Consider the following 18,091-nt stretch of genomic DNA (forward strand, 5'->3'; position numbering starts at 1 on the left):
TTACAATCAGTTTGGTAATTGACTGGTCTGTAAGAGCTCACAGATCGGAAACCACATAGAATGTGTGCTGGATAGCAGGTCTTCTTGAACTATTAATACAATTCAATAATAGGGGAGATTATTCCAATGGGTAAAATGAAAAAGATTTTTTAAATGAAATATTTAGACATTTTTCTAGATGTCGAAGTTTATTTTAGCGAGCAAACCTGTAATCTCTGCTGTCAAAACTGTAAAGAGCTGCTGTGTGTGGGGGATAAAGAGTGTGACACTTGGAGGACCTATCTGGAATAAATTACCGTGGTTCAATGCCTCGGCGTCCCAGTTGTGCCAGTAACTGTGAGGACGGGGTGGGGAATCTCAGTCGTGTTTGCACTGTGAATGCTGAGCAATGATGGAATGGATTTGAAAACCCCCGATATGACCTAATTTCACAGCCTGGTAACATATCCCGGCTTTATGGAAAGATGAAGATATGGCATTAGCGCCACCAGTGGCCAAATCATCATGGACAAAGAAAGATTTGTTGGACGTAACAAAAAATGGTAAAAAAATGTTAAAGGGTAACTCCACTTTCGTGGGGAAAACAAAAATAGCAAATAAAAAAAAAATATAGCGTATACAATTGTGACACAAATATTGTAATTGACTGTTATTAAAAATGACCTTTCCTTTTCAATCTGTAGCTGTTGTAATTTTCTGAAAATGCAATGCAATATGGCTACCTGGAGCTGATCTGTACACAGAATGTGTACTGACCACACCCCCAGAAACATCATTTCCTGCTTGTGTGATTGGCTCACCAATTTTCCCAGAAGTCTGCATTAAGATACAAGTCAGATTTCTGGGGTGTTTAATTGAAAATGCCAATTGAGCTCCACGGTGCCGGTGTTCTAAAATTTCGTCGGACCCGTGAAAATTCCAGACCCTCGTCACTTCCGGTCACTTCCGGGGATGCTCTGTCACCACCAGCTGCTGCGAGCCCCGGTGCGCATGCGCACAAGGCATTTTGAAGGTCCGATGAAATTCTAAGACTTAACAGCTGACTGAGAGGAGGAGGGGCTGAGGTGGGACGCACAGACCGCTGCGGGAAAATGTTACAACACCGCGTCATCGAGCAAGGAACATGTTGCAGAGCTGACTTAGAGGAGGCGGGAAGGAAGTGAATACTCATACTAAATAGTAATGATAATAAAAATAATAAGAAATACTAAACATTTTTTATCATGACTATTTAGTATAAGTATTCACTTCCTTCCCGCCTCCTCTAAGTCAGCTCTGCAACATGTTCCTTGCTCGATGACGCGGCGGTGTTGTAACATTTTCCCGCAGCGGTGTGTGCGTCCCACCTCAGCCCCTCCTCCTCTCAGTCAGCTGTTAAGTCTTAGAATTTCATCGGACCTTCAAAATGCCTTGTGCGCATGCACACCGGGGCTCGCATCAGCTGGGTTATGACGTAGTCTCACCGGAAGTGACGAGGGTCCGGAATTCTCATGGGTCCGACAAAATTTTAGAACACCGGGCAGTGAGCACAGGGCCCACTAGAGGACATCAGGCCCTCAGGCGACCCTCCTGAAGTCTGTTTCTGATTGTTTGGTCAGAGACATTCACACCAGTGGCCTGCTGGAGGTCATTTTGTAGGGCTCTGGCAGTGCTCATCCTGTTCCTCTTTGCACAAAGGAGCAGATATCAGTCCTGCTGATGGGTTAAGGACCTTCTATGGCCCTGTCCAGCTCTCCTAAAATAACTGCCTGTCTCCTGGAATCTCCTCCATGCTCTTGAGACTTCTAGCAATGGCATCTATTGATGGACTGCCTGTGCAACCTCTATAGGGTCCAGGTATGGCCTCATGCCACCAGTAATGACACTGACCCTAGCCAAATGCAAAACTAGTGAAAAACAGTCAGAAAAGATGAGTAAGGATTGGAATAAAATGTTAGTGGCCACCTGTAAAACCATTCCTGTTTTGGAGGTTGTCTCATTGTTGCCCATCTAGTACACCTGTTGTTAATTTCATTAACACCAAAGCAGCTGAAACAAATTAACAACCCCCTCCGCTACTTAACTGAGCAGATCAAAATTCCTGGAGTTTAACTAACTTGATGCTATACTCTGATTACAAAGTGTTCCTTTAATTTTTTTGAGCAAACTGAAGCCAAGCTCCAACTCACGCTTTATAAGCAGTTAAAGCAACACATTTTTTTTTTTTTTGGGGGATAAAGGTTTTACATAAATAAATAATAGCTGATCATTGGATGTGGAATTCTCTTCCACAAGCAGTCGTATCAGCAGGGAGCATCGATAGTTTCAAAAAACTATTAGATGGGCACCTTAAAGACCACAACATACAGGGGTAAACAATGTACGGTTAACAGCAAACACACACACACATCATAGGTTGAACTGGATTGACTGGTGTCTTTTTTCAACCTCACTAACTATGTAACTATGTAACAATGTAATTGTAAGCACCCCTGGCAGTGGTAAATAGTTTGTCTCAACCCTCTAATTGCTACATCTGCAGGAGAGCTTATTCTGTTTAACCGGTTGCCGACTGCGCACAGTATATTTACTGCGGCAGTCAGCCCCGGCCAGGCAGAGTGACGTAGATCTACGTCACTCGCCTGTCACTGGGATTTGCGCGTGCCCGCCTCGTCTCGTTCAGGGAGGAGTGCGGGCGTGTGACCGGCGGACCCGATGTCCGCCGGTCACACTACGATCGTCGGTACAGCGGGAGAAAGGCAGAGCGGTTTATGTAAACAAGCCGCCTGTCATTCTCCCCTGTGTAAAAATGAAGATCAGACGGTTCTACTATGTAGAACCGTTGATCTCTGTTTTTACACTAGTAGCCATGTCCCACTACAGTAAGAATCACGCCCCTAGGACACACTTAACCCCTCCCTGTCCAATACAGTTAAACCCTTCCCTGCCAGTGTCATTTTTACAGTAACAATGCATATGTATAGCACTGATTACTGCAGTAATGTCACTGGTAACCCCAAAAGTGTCAAAAATGTCAGTCAAGGGTCCGATCTGTCCGCCGCAATGTCGCAGTACCGCAAAAAAAATCGCAGATCGCCGCCATTACTCGTTAAAAAAAAAAAACACCAAAAATGACAAAAATCTTTCCCTTTGTTAGTAAACGCGATAACTTTTGCGCAAACCAATCAAAATACGCTTTTTGCGATTTTTTTTACCAAACATATGTAGCATAAAACAATTTGGCTGAAAATGTTAAAAAATTTTGATTTTTACATTTTTTTGGGGGGGAATTTCATATAAAAAAAAGTGAAAAATATTGTTATTTTTGCAAAATGTACGCTCTTTTTTTGTTTATAGCGCATGATCAAAAAATCGCACAGGTGATCAAATACCACCAAAAGAAAGCTCTGTTTGTGGGAAAAAAAGGACGTGAAATTTGTTTAGGTACAGTGTCGCACGACCGCGCAATTGTCCGTTAAAGTCACGCAGTAAAAAAATCGCAAAAAAACCCCTGGTCAGGAAGCGGGTAAAATCTTCCGGGGCTTAAGTGGTTAAAAAAACAACAGACTTACTGACCAGATCATTAGGTGAAAATAAAGGAAACAAAGCCCAAAAAAGAAAACTAATGCAGCCATCACATCTGAAGCTGGATACACACTATACAACTTTTCTTATTAGATTTATTTTAGTTTTACCTTAAACTATGTAATACAAGGGCCTGCCTGGCTGCACACAAATTAAAAGTGTTTAGGTCTGACTTCATATTATATAGTTTTGGTAAATCTAAAGGAAAAAATCTAAAGACAATTGTATAGTGTGTAAGTAATTTGCAGTATAATAGATGTTTGATTTGGGGTTTAATACTGCTTTTTAAAAATAATTCCAGGACTAGATTGCCCATCTAAATAATTAAAAAAAAAAAGTGCAGTGCAATGTATTTTTTGAAAGACAAAATAGAAATAGTTTACTATAGCCAGTGCGATGTCATTTTATAAAAGCTTAGTGTGGTGACAGGTCCACTTTAGGCTGCTCACATTCAGATAACAAATAAAAGTGGATAAATAAGAATAAAGAAATAAGTGATCTGATGTTTCAATGATTCTTTTTCTGATATGAATAAATAATGATCCAGCAGTATCAGACGTCCGCTCTCAGCTATTGCACATGTTTATCCAAGTGCTGAGTCAAGCATGCTGACAAGGTCAGTGTATGTCACAGGGGAGGGGGGGAGCAGCTGAGAGCGATGGCTGGTCCCAGCAGGGGGACTTCACAGTGAAATAATAATATTCATCGACCAGGGGTGTAACTAGGAACCTTGGGGCTCAATAGCAAAATTTTAATGGGGGCCCCTAGCTAACTCTCTATGTAGCAGCTGGCAATGGCGACTATGACAATACATGTCATTCTTGATTTCAACATAAAGCATAGCTAAGTCCCCGTTCACACTGGGGCGACCTGTGAGGCGACCTGGTCGCCTCACAGGTCGCCTGCCATAGAGAAGCTGTGGACCCGTTCTAATAGGAGCGACACAAGTCGCTCCGACTTAGAAAAAGGGTCCGGAGCTTCTTTGGGGCGACCCAGAGCGACCTGCATAGACTTCAATGTTATGAAGTCCGTGGCGGCCGCTCCGAGGTCGCGGTGCAAACAGCGCGCCGCGACCTGTGAGGTCGCCCCGGGAAGTCGGATCGCCCCAGTGTGAACGGGGCCTAAATCAAGGGCAGGGGTAGCAGGAGCTGCCGGCATAGTCAGCACATTAATAGGGACCAGTGCATTGGATAAATGTATAGTTGTAGTAATAATAATAGTAACCATAATGATATTTTATAACCACATGGCCTCTGGAAGATTTACCCCCCCCCCCTTTTCATAACCAGGCCATTTTTTTGCTATACGGCACTGCATTACTTTAACCACTTCTGAACCGGAAGGATTTGCCCCCTAAATAACCAGGCCATATTTTGCGATTCGGCACTGCGTTACTTTAACGGTCGTGCGACACTGTACCCAAATAAAATTGATGTCCTTTTTTCCCCAAAAATAGAGCTTTTTTTGGTGTTATTTGATTGCCTATGCAATTTTTATTTTTTGCGCTATAAACAAAAAAAGAGCAACAATTTTGAAAAAAAAAAAAAAAAAACAATCCCAATAAATGAAAAATCACATTTTTTCATCATTGTAGGCCAATTTGTATTCTGCTACATATTTTTTGGTAAAAATAAAATCCCAATAAGTGTATATTGATTAGTGTGCGCAAAAGTTATCGCATCTACAAACTAGGGGAAAGATTTATGTCTTTTTTATTTATTTATTTTTTACTAGTAATGGCGGCGATCTGCGATTTTTAGCAGGACTGCGACAATGCAGAGGACAGATTGGACCCTTAACTGACATTTTTGACACTTTTGGGGGGACCAGTGACATTATTACAGTAATCAGTGCTAAAAATATGCACTGTTACTGTAATAATGACAGTGGCAGTGAAGGGGTTAACACCAGGGGGGATCCAAGGGTTAAGTGTGAGCCTAGGGGGTGGTTTCTAACTGTGTGGGGGATGGACTCACTGGATAAACAGAGACCTGAGTTCCTAAATAAGAGGTACATAGGATTCCTGTGTTCATTACTGACAGAACAGTGGTCTGCCATGTTTATAACGGCAGACCGCCATTCTGTCTCCACGGGGAGCAATCGCGGGCGCCCGGTGGCAATAGTGGCCGCCGGAGCCGCTGATTGGCTCCCCCTGTGGCGAATGGGCGACGTACAGCTACGTCGTTTCATGGAACAGAGCCAACCTGCCGCAGTATTTGTACTCCTCGAATGAATGAATGTTAGGGACCTTAGATTGTAAGCTCTTTGAGGGTGGGGACTGATGTGAATGTACAATGTATATGTAAAGTGCTGTGTAAATTGACATTGCTATATAAGTACCTGTAATAAATAAGAACAATAATAATAAATTAAAAAAAAATATCAGAGTCAGGGATTGTCTGTGGAAACTATACATGGATTTATCCATGAATATGAGGTACAGCTGGTCCAGGTACTATCCATGGGTATATCAGATACATCTGGTCCAGGGACTGTCTGTGGATATCAGTGACAGCTGGTGGGTAATGGACCATATATGGATATTAGGTACATCTGGTCCAAGGACTGTCCATAGATATTAGAGAGAGGTGATCCAGGGACTGCCCATAGATATTAGAGACAGGTGATCCAGGGACTGTCCATAGATTTTAGAGACTGGTGATCCAGGGACTGCCCATAGATATTAGAGACAGGTGATCCAGGGACTATCCATAGATATTAGAGACAGGTGATCCAGGGACTATCCATAGATATTAGAGACAGGTGATCCAGGGACTGCCCATAGATGTTAGAGACTGGTGATCCAGGGACTGCCCATAGATATTAGAGACAGGTGATCCAGGAACTGCCCATAGATATTAGAGACAGGTGATCCAGGGACTGTCCATAGATACTAGAGACAGGTGATCCAGGGACTGTCCATGGATATTAGAGACAGGTGATCCAAAGACTGCCCATAGATATTAGAGACAGGTGATCCAGGGACTGTCCATAAATATTAGAGACAGGTGATCCAGGGACTGCCCATAGATATTAGAGACAGGTGATCCAGGAACTGTCCATAAATATTAGAGACAGGTGATCCAGGGACTGCCCATAGATATTAGAGACAGGTGATCCAGGGACTGCCCATAGATATTAGAGAGAGGTGATCCAGGGACTAGCCATAGATATTAGAGACAGGTGTTCTAGAGACTGCCCATAGATATTAGAGACAGGTGATCCAGGAACTGCCCATAGATATTAGAGACAGGTGATCCAAAGACTGCCCATAGATATTAGAGACAGGTGATCCAGGGGCTGCTCATAGATATTAGAGACAGGTGATCCAGGGACTGCTCATAGATATTAGAGACAGGTGATCCAGGGACTGCCCATAGATATTAGAGACAGGTGATCCAGGGACTGTCCATAGATACTAGAGACAGGTGATCCAGGGACTAGCCATAGATATTAGAGACAGGTGATCCAGGGACTGTCCATAGATATTAGAGACAGATGATTCAGGGACTGCCCATAGATATTAGAGACAGGTGATCCAGGGACTGCTCATAGATATTAGAGACAGGTGATCCAGGGACTGCCCATAGATATTAGAGACAGGTGATCCAGGAACTGCCCATAGATATTAGAGACAGGTGATCCAAAGACTGCCCATAGATATTAGAGACAGGTGATCCAGGGACTGCCCATAGATATTAGAGACAGATGATTCAGGGGCTGCTCATAGATATTAGAGACAGGTGATCCAGGGACTGCCCATAGATGTTAGAGACAGGTGATCCAGGGACTGCCCATAGATATTAGAGACAGGTGATCCAGGGACTGCCCATAGATATTAGAGACAGGTGATCCAGGGACTGTCCATAGATATTAGAGACAGGTGATCCAGGGACTACCCATAGATATTAGAAAAAGGTGATCCAGGGACTGCCCATAGATATTAGAGACAGGTGATCCAGGGACTGCCCATAGATATTAGAGACAGGTGATCCAGGGACTGTCCATAGATATTAGAGACAGGTGATCCAGGGACTGCCCATAGATATTAGAGACAGGTGATCCAGGCACTGCCCATAGATATTAGAGACAGATGATTCAGGCACTGCCCATAGATATTAGAGACAGGTGATCCAGGGACTGTCCATAGATATTAGAGACAGGTGATCCAGGGACTGCCCATAGATATTAGAGACAGGTGATCCAGGAACTGCCCATAGATATTAGAGACAGGTGATCCAGGCACTGCCCATAAATATTAGAGACAGGTGATCCAGGGACTGCCCATAGATATTAGAGACAGATGATTCAGGGGCTGCTCATAGATATTAGAGACAGGTTATCCAGGGACTGCCCATAGATATTAGAGACAGGTGATCCAGGGACTGTCCATAAATATTAGAGACAGGTGATCCAGGGACTGCCCATAGATATTAGAGACAGGTGATCCAGGAACTGCCCATAGATATTAGAGAGAGGTGATCCAGGGACTGCCCATAGATATTAGAGACAGGTGATCCAGGGACTAGCCATAGATATTAGAGACAGGTGATCCAGGGACTGCCCATAGATATTAGAGACAGGTGATACAGGGACTATCCATAGATATTAGAGACAGGTGATCCAGGAACTGCCCATAGATATTAGAGACAGGTGATCCAGGAACTGCCCATAGATATTAGAGACAGGTGATCCAGGGACTGTCCATAGATACTAGAGACAGGTGATCCAGGGACTGTCCATAGATATTAGAGACAGGTGATCCAAAGACTGCCCATAGATATTAGAGACAGGTGATCAAGGGACTGTCCATAAATATTAGAGACAGGTGATCCAGGGACTGCCCATAGATATTAGAGACAGGTGATCCAGGGACTGTCCATAGATATTAGAGACAGGTGATCCAGGGACTGCCCATAGATATTAGAGAGAGGTGATCCAGGGACTAGCCATAGATATTAGAGACAGGTGTTCTAGAGACTGCCCATAGATATTAGAGACAGGTGATCCAGGAACTGCCCATAGATATTAGAGACAGGTGATCCAGGGACTGCTCATAGATATTAGAGACAGGTGATCCAGGGACTGCTCATAGATATTAGAGACAGGTGATCCAGGGACTGCCCATAGATATTAGAGACAGGTGATCCAGGGACTGTCCATAGATACTAGAGACAGGTGATCCAGGGACTAGCCATAGATATTAGAGACAGGTGATCCAGGAACTGCCCATAGATATTAGAGACAGGTGATCCAAAGACTGCCCATAGATATTAGAGACAGGTGATCCAGGGACTGCCCATAGATATTAGAGACAGGTGATCCAGGGACTGCCCATAGATATTAGAGACAGATGATTCAGGGGCTGCTCATAGATATTAGAGACAGGTGATCCAGGGACTGCCCATAGATGTTAGAGACAGGTGATCCAGGGACTGCCCATAGATATTAGAGACAGGTGATCCAGGGACTGCCCATAGATATTAGAGACAGGTGATCCAGGGACTGTCCATAGATACTAGAGACAGGTGATCCAGGGACTAGCCATAGATATTAGAGACAGGTGATCCAGGGACTGTCCATAGATATTAGAGACAGGTGATCCAGGGACTACCCATAGATATTAGAAAAAGGTGATCCAGGGACTGCCCATAGATATTAGAGACAGATGATTCAGGCACTGCCCATAGATATTAGAGACAGGTGATCCAGGGACTGTCCATAGATATTAGAGACAGGTGATCCAGGGACTGCCCATAGATATTAGAGACAGGTGATCCAGGAACTGCCCATAGATATTAGAGACAGGTGATCCAGGCACTGCCCATAGATATTAGAGACAGATGATTCAGGCACTGCCCCTAGATATTAGAGACAGGTGATCCAGGGACTGTCCATAGATATTAGAGACAGGTGATCCAGGGACTGCCCATAGATATTAGAGACAGGTGATCCAGGAACTGCCCATAGATATTAGAGACAGGTGATCCAGGCACTGCCCATAAATATTAGAGACAGGTGATCCAGGGACTAGCCATAGATATTAGAGACAGGTGTTCTAGAGACTGCCTATAGATATTAGAGACAGGTGATCCAGGAACTGCCCATAGATATTAGAGACAGATGATTCAGGGGCTGCTCATAGATATTAGAGACAGGTTATCCAGGGACTGCCCATAGATATTAGAGACAGGTGATCCAGGGACTAGCCATAGATATTAGAGACAGGTGATCCAGGAACTGCCCATAGATATTAGAGACAGGTGATCCAGGGACGGTCCATAGATATTAGAGACAGGTGATCCAGGGACTGCCCATAGATATTAGAGACAGGTGATCCAGGGACTGCCCATAGATATTAGAGACAGGTGATCCAGGAACTGCCCATAGATATTAGAGACAGGTGATCCAGGAACTGCCCATAGATATTAGAGACAGGTGATCCAAAGACTGCCCATAGATATTAGAGACAGGTGATCCAGGGACTGCCCATAGATATTAGAGACAGGTGATCCAGGGACTGCCCATAGATATTAGAGACAGATGATTCAGGGGCTGCTCATAGATATTAGAGACAGGTGATCCAGGGACTGCCCATAGATATTAGAGACAAGTGATCCAGGGACTGCCCATAGATATTAGAGACAGGTGATCCAGGGACTGTCCATAGATATTAGAGACAGGTGATCCAGGGACTGCCCATAGATATTAGAGACAGGTGATCCAGGGACTGCCCATAGATATTAGAGACAGGTGATCTAGAGACTGCCCATAGATATTAGAGACAGGTGATCCAGGAACTGCCCATAGATATTAGAGACAGGTGATCCAGGGACTGTCCATAGATACTAGAGACAGGTGATCCAGGGACTAGCCATAGATATTAGAGACAGGTGATCCAGGGACTAGCCATAGATATTAGAGACAGGTGATCCAGGGACTGCCCATAGATATTAGAGACAGGTGATCCAGGAACTGCCCATAGATATTAGAGACAGGTGATCCAGGGACTGCCCATAGATATTAGAGACAGGTGATCCAGGGACTGTCCATAGATATTAGAGACAGGTGATCCAGGGACTGCCCATAGATCTCAGAGACAGGTGATCCAGGGACTAGCCATAGATATTAGAGACAGGTGATCCAGGGACTATCCATAGGGGACAGCTGACCCAGAGACTGTCAGCGGATATCATTGACAGCTGGCCCATAGGCTATACATGGATGTTAGGACATCTGGTCCAGGACTGTCCATAAACATCAGAGGCTATGATCCAGGGACAAGCCACTGATTTTGGGGACAGTCAACCCATGGACTGTCCATGGATCATGGTCAATGGTTCCTGAGACCATTTATAAATATCAGGGACTATCCATGGAAATCAGGGGTGATAACATTTGTGACTGTTTGTGAATATCAGGTAGAAAAAACATTAGGGCCATTTCACACCAGGATCGCACAGGAATGTGTGCCGCTTTCCCATACGGTGCAATTTTGCAGCTCATTCATTTATAACAGGGAAAAAATAGTACATGCACCAAATTGAATGGTACTGCAGTAGTAGTACCATTCGATTTGGTGCCTGTAAACGCAATGTGTTTGTGATCTGCGTTTGAGGTGCCGCTAACATTACAATGGCACCCACATGCAGATCTCAAGGGCAGTGCATTAGAACGCGGTGTGGGAAACGTGCACGGAACACGCCTTTGCTGCACAGAATTCTGGTGTGAACCAGCCCCAAGAGAAACATCCTAATAAAAGGTTTTTACATCTTTTCGGTACAGCCTCACTCCCCTTGCCGCTGCTCCACCTGCCGCTATTGCCACTGCTGTAAAGGGGAAGGTTCACACTGTTGCAGCGTGTAAATCGCACACGTGCCCGCACCCACAGCAAATAGGTGCTGCTCTTTTTCAGACAGGTCCTGGCTGCTGGCAAGGTAATAAGAAGTGTTCACGTCATGCAGGCAGTGACATGGACACCCAAAGAAGGACCTCGCTAGATGTAAACAAAGGAGGAGAAAGAACCCAGGACTGGGGCGTCAGGTGACAGCAGCTTTAGGTAAGTAGAACCATTATATTTTTTTTATTAATGCCAGCGATCAGTTGGAGGGTGGTGGGAGGGAGTTTGTGGTTTGCCCAGAATTGGGCAAGTGATAGCAAAGTTATCTATCCAAAAAAGTGCAGCGCTTATCAATGTAAGTGACAAAAATGTTTTTTTTTACACATGTAATCAAATCCTCAAGCACCTTATTCAGATGACACAACATTAAAACATACATAAGTGAAAATCAAGTCCAAAACAAAAAATTGCCAAAAGTACCCAAAAAAATTGGCTTCCAAACCAATGGAAAGCCGAAAATTGCCTCAGGGATTATCTCCCAAAACCATCCGCATGGATAATGGTGATCCACTTTGCGGTTCCACTCCCGGTGTCAAGGGGCATATAAAACACAAATTTTTATAGCGTGATACTGAATGGTAACTTCTTTATTAAAAAGTATGAAGTTCACTCACATTTTAAAGGTAAAAACAAGCATCTCTATGTAACATAGCTGCAGCAACTGCCAAACAAGCACCGATATAGTATATCCCAGCCAGCGGCCGATATGTGTGGTGACATCACGTCTGGTACCACCCAACGCGTTTCATCATACATTTATCATCATAGTTGGGTGGTACCAAAGTTGTGCCAAAGTTATCACCATATAAACAGGCCCATAGTGAAAATGTGTAAACTGCCCTAGGACATAAAAGGGTAAAGAAGTAGAAGTATAAGAGCTGAAGTGGTTAAAGTAGAAAGAAGCCCATTCATTGTTTCCTAAAGCCATGCCAACTGTCACAGTTGCATGTGTTCTCAGCCGAACTGTCAAGCCATCAAATGGCTGGTGTCATGATCACATGTGCTGCACCATGGCAACTGCAGATCAAGCAGAGACTACTGCTTATATGGATGTAGTAGAGGAGAGGAGGGTTTAGTTCTGCTTTAGGTGGAGGGCAGAGGGTGTTTAGTGGACAGAGGGCACATGCACACTGTTCAGTCCCACTCCTGGCAGCCTGGAAAACTCTGAGTACTTACCTTTAGGGCAGTATGTGCCCAGAGATGAATGCCAGTAACAAAAACTGTTTGCATTTCAAGCATTCATCCATGGGTGCATACTGCCATGAGGCCTTATTCATGCCAGGAGGTGTGTCTTAGCTTTGCACACTTTTTTCCCCCCACGCGTTCCTGTGCATCGCTTCATAGGGTAGCCCTATGTGCAAAAAAAGTGCCGGCACAATTTTTAAAATTGCGCCACACCAGTACTGCAGTACCATTCATTTCATGTTGGGTGCAAACATGTTCAAATTTGTCATTAACCCCCTAGAGCAGTTTTGGCGAACTTTGGCACTCCAGATGTTTTGGAACTACATTTCTCATGTTGTTCATGCACTCTGCAGTGTAGTTGAGTATTATGGGAAATGTAGTTCCAAAACATCTGGAGTGCCAAGGTTCACCATTACTGCCATAGGGGCTGACAGAATGCAAGTATGTGGCCTATTGGTGGGCGGACCTTGGCGCTGAGTGGCCGCATATTTGCATACCAATTAGCCAACATAGCTGTGCTGAGAGCATGCACTTCATGTGCTCCTGTCACAGTTACTGGCGGCTAACCGAAAACTCCCGAACGCTTATTGTGATCAGGAGCTTTCTGAGCATGTGATCACCGTGACTGCCAATCACGGCAGTCACATGATCATAAACCCGCCCCGCCTCCCTCCATCTGAACCCTCCTAAAAGGCCTCCAGGCACCTGCGCAAAAGGGTTAAGAATTAATGGCGCTTGTGCGTGTTTGCAAAAGGCTAGCATGTTTTTGTGTGGTGCAGGAAAACACACAATTTTTGCACAAGTTCTTGTCCCACACCTGGTGTGAACGAGCCCTAAAAACAAACATAAAATGCTCTTAAATGTATTTAAACACACATAAAAACGTAGGTGACTGCAGGTGTAGATGCATTTTTATGGTGTATTTATGTGCGTCATGTGAATGGGTCCTTAAAGCGACCAGTGGTTGCACTCACACTGGATTTTGCCTTTCCCATATATGTGGAGGAGGATAAGATTAAAGAGTTAGTCCACCTTTACCAAAAACTACCTATGCCAGGTATGGGGTGTCTGTAGATCAAAACAAACTGTGCAGGTTTGGCCAAAGTTGAATAATGTCCTTGCTATAGGTCAGGGCTCTCCAAACTAGAGCCCCCCGGCTACACATTCAATGAGGCATTGTAAAACTCTGACATTCACAGACATGACTAGGCATGATGGGAACTTTGGTTCCTGAACAACTGGAGGGCAATAGTTTGGAGACCCCTGCTATAGGTGTAGGACATTTACATACTTCATAAAGCCTTAAGTGAATACTCCCAATACGTTGCTAGGGTGTCGCTAAGTGAGGCCTAGCTGTCACTGCTCACCTCCACCATCCCAGGAGTGAGCTCTCAAGCTCTGAGCTATCGCATCAGGGGAGACAGAGCTTCTCGGCCTTTTGGCTAAGATCAAGTGTAGTATCTGTTCTTATCTGTGTTGGAATGGAGCCGGAAGGTTAGTATCGGTGGTGGCCGAAGTTAACCGGGGCTCTCTGGGCGTAACTGGAGGACCGGAGTAGGCCAAACCAGAGAAAGCCGGATGGTTCCAATGCCTTCCTGATTTGAATGGGTCCGCCCCTGTCAGTTTGAAGGGAGCGAGAAAGCCGGCGTGGTCAACCGGTTAGTACTGCTCCTGGATGTAATTGGTGGGAGTGCGGATGGTGAGGGGAAGGGCCCTTCCTCTTGGGTGAATTTGGCTAGAAGGGGGCCATTTTCTATACCTTCGAGGTTGGGCTCTCCCCGAGCTGTCTGCATTCCTGGCCTCCTGACAGGAAGGGCTACACTGGGTCTGGCCAGGGGCTGAGACCGAAAAGGCCCGTGGTGTACGTGCCCCTGGGGTGGCAGCCCAGGGGTGCCTCAGTTTCACTGGTGAGGGGCAGCTCACCTGAGTTTTTGTGGCACCTTGGTCACTGCACCATCACACTTTTTCAAGCACCTGCCTCTTGGGGTGGGCCTTTTGGCCAACACCAGAGGAATTTTTTATTCCTGGCCGGGGGGCCTGCCAAGGTCTTGCACTTTGGCACTACCTTGCACTTCTCCACTTCCCTTTTCCCCACTCTGTTTTTCTTTGTTGTGTGTCACGTTTGTCCCTTTTGATTGAGCACTTTGCACGACTTTGATGGCGTAGGTCCTCGGGCCTGCCCTGTAAGTCTTGGGAGGGGGTGGATATGGCCTTTTGGCTTAGTTCGCCCTCTCCCATGGGGTCTCCCTTCGGGGGAGCCCCACCTAGTACTCGGGGTGGGCTGTTTCGGCAGTCCCCCTGAAGAATGGGGTCTGCCTCAGTCCCTCAGTCCCTGTCAGGAGCTTCGCGCCCCGGGGGATCGGGGTTAGGGCCCTTCCTCTTCGGAGGAGGGCCATGTGTGTACGCCTTGTGCACTTTTTGTGTGTCCACGTTTGCGTGTGTGCACTTTTTTATGCACCGGGTGTTAAGTCTTTCGAGTGTGTTTCACACACCACGGGCTTTAAAAAAAAAAAAAAAGGGGAGACAGAGCACGTGAGGGGGTTTGAATCAAAGAAAAAGCTCACTCCTCTGATGGTGGAAGTGAGCAGTAACAACTAGGCCTCTCTTAGCAACATCCTAGCAATGTCCTGGGAGTATTTAAAAAAAAAAAAAAACTCCCTGAAGTGGCACCATCCGATCCTGCCTTGTTGCCTTGTTGCTAAGAAACTCCCAGCTGGTACTGTTCCCCTCCATCATAACCAGAGCGAGGTCTCAAACCCCCCCCCCCCCTATGTGTCGTCCACCATCTCCCCCATCGCAGCATTGCTAAGCTCAGAGCTATTGCAACACAGGAGAGAGAGAGAGCGCATGCGAAGGGGTTTGAATGGGCTGGGAGTGTCTTAGCAACGTCCTAGCAAGAAGGCAGAATGGGATAAAGCCATCTCTGGGAGTTTTTCAGGCAGGCGTCAGGGGGTACGTATAAGCTTTAGCAAGGGAATAGGTATACTTTGGTCAAAGTTGCACTATTTGTTTTTATCTTAAGACGGCCCTTACCTGCATAGGCAGTTTTTTTTAGAAAAGGTGCAGTAGCCCTTTCAGAAATAAATTTATTTTTTTCTTGCACCGTTTAGATTTTGAGTTGCTTTGCGACTATGGAATATCAGGGACATCTGACTCCTCCATGTTTTTTTTTTTTTGTATGATTATGCAATCCATGTACACAGCCCGATTCTCCACTCCCCTCCTCGGCCTTCCTGACAGCCTGAGCAACATTTTCCACTCCTCCTTACGGTAAAGATGTTACATAAGATTTCTCCTTCTGGGAAAGTCTTACATAACACACATCTGTTATATTGCTTCTACATAACATCTTGTTTGTATTCCACCAGGTGGGTTTGTATTATTCCATCTGTATCAGGTTAATGTACAAAACACCGGGCGCAATAAACCTTCAGGGGTGCGAGAACATTCACATATCAGTGTAGCAGCATGTGAATGTGCACAAAATTGCATGTATTGTATTTGCAATGCCATGCATTGTTAATAGCACCCCAAAAGCACCAAGTAAAAAGCATGGCTGTATAAGTGCGATAATGTGCAGCAAATGCGGCGAACAAGTCAGTTAAAAAATGCACAAAGCTTAACGCAGAAAAAGGTGCATACACTTTTTTGCTGCATTTGTTGCATGCAGGGAAAACGATTGAAATGAATAGGCTGCGCTGTGCAAAAAGCGCAACAACGCGCCAAAGACGAGCATACAGTGCATCCGAAAGGTATTCACAGCGCTTCACATTTTCCACATTTTGTTATGTTACAGCCTTATTCCAAAATAGATTCAATTCATTATTTCTCTTACGTCCTCTGACAGTCGCAGCCTGTTCAGTATTCCTTCACCATTGGGTAATGGCGCCCTCTGCAGGAGCAGGCTAGGCAGTGAAAAGACTTAGCAAAAGCTTTACACAAAGACACACCTCTAGGGGGCTATCCCTCAGACATTACCCATCACCACTCAGTGCTGCTCTTCAGTTTCTTGCTGCCTAGCTCAGGAGTTGGTCTAGGTTTCCCAGATGGGACTCCTGTCTCAGTTTTTCCTTTGAAAAATGTTTTGTTTTATTTTCCTCACTCACTATCGCTAGTTAGTCAGGGGGATCCTCCTGGAGAACTACAAGTGACAGCTAGGCTGGGCCTCGCACTGGATAATCTAGATCCTTATGGTGTCCCAGCCTGACCAACGAATGTGTGCAGGTTGTGGTCCGCCCAGGCCTCACCACGACGGTGCATCTGTGGATGGAGACGAGCCTGCGGAGGATTTTCTTCGCCGGGACATCTCAACTCTGGAACGCCCTGTGTTGCAGCATCCCTCCCTTGGCTGACGGCACCCCCACTCAGGGTAGGAGATGTTCCGTTACAGAGCGGAGCCCGCGGTCTGTGGTATGGTGAGTAATGCTACCCCCCGTGTCTCTGGGACAGTTATCTGAGGGGGAGTTATGTGGGCCCACTCCTTTGGGGATGTCAGAACATGCGGTCTCTGTAGTGTCCCCCCCTGACCGGTCTGGACAGTCCCTACCTCCCTGCCCCCTTTGGGGGGCGCTCTGCGGTACACACTGCATGGGGGGGTGTGGGGGCTTATTACCTTGTCCTGGGGGTCTCCCTGGTGGATTCCCGTGGAGGCCAGTTCCTGACATTCTGGCGCCATTTGTTTCGGCTGCCATTTTGGGTGAGGGCAGCCTGGACACCATGGCTTACATCAATCACCAAGGGAGCACCAAGAGTGCCCGGGTGGCCAGGGAAGTGGCAGAGATCCTATCTTGGGCCAAGGCGCAGGTTCCAGTGATTTTGGCTGGCGGACTATCTGAGTCGTCAGTCCTTGGATCAGGGGGAATGGTCCCTGCATCCGGAGGTGTTTCAACTCCTGTGTGCCCGGTGGGGGACTTCAAACATGGATCTGTTCATGTACCGTCTCAACAAAAAGGTGGGAAGGTTCATGGCCAGGATCCTCTGGCAGACGCCATGGACGCGTTGGTGGTGCCCTGGCAGCGGTATCGGCTGATTTATGCCTCCGATTCAGCTGTTGTCCAGGTTCCTCTGCAGGTTGGCATCGGAACAGGTGCAGGTAATTCTGGTGGCTGCAGACTGGCCTCGTCGGTCTTGGTACGCAGACCTCGTGCAGATGGTCGTCAGGCCTTCCTGGCGGCTTCCTCTGAGAGCAGATCTACTGTCTCAAGGGCCGATCTTCCATCCTGCTTTACAGTCTCTGGCTTTACCGGCGTGGCTTTTGAAAGCCAGGTGTTGAGAGACAGAGGTCTCTCTGATTCTGTCATCCCTACCTTATTGAAGGCTAGGAAGATGGTAGGAGGCCACCGGACAGGTGAATGAAGGCTCCTTGACCCCATCCTCTAGGGAAAGGGAGCCTTGACTGCTGGGAGCTTAGCAGCTATATGGGCGTTGATATAAACAGGGAGT

The 18,091-nt window shown here is 46.1% G+C and overlaps 1 protein-coding gene across 1 annotated transcript in view; it reads left to right on the top strand.

The window, feature by feature from the left end:
* CLU (clusterin) overlaps positions 1 to 18,091 on the top strand; it is a 66,111-nt gene that overhangs the window by 16,820 nt on the left and 31,200 nt on the right. The gene's annotated exons all lie outside the window — the stretch shown is intronic.

Source organism: Pelophylax lessonae, assembly GCF_965119305.1.
Source record: "Pelophylax lessonae genome assembly, chromosome: 3".
In the NCBI taxonomy this organism is placed as follows: Eukaryota; Metazoa; Chordata; class Amphibia; order Anura; family Ranidae; genus Pelophylax; species Pelophylax lessonae.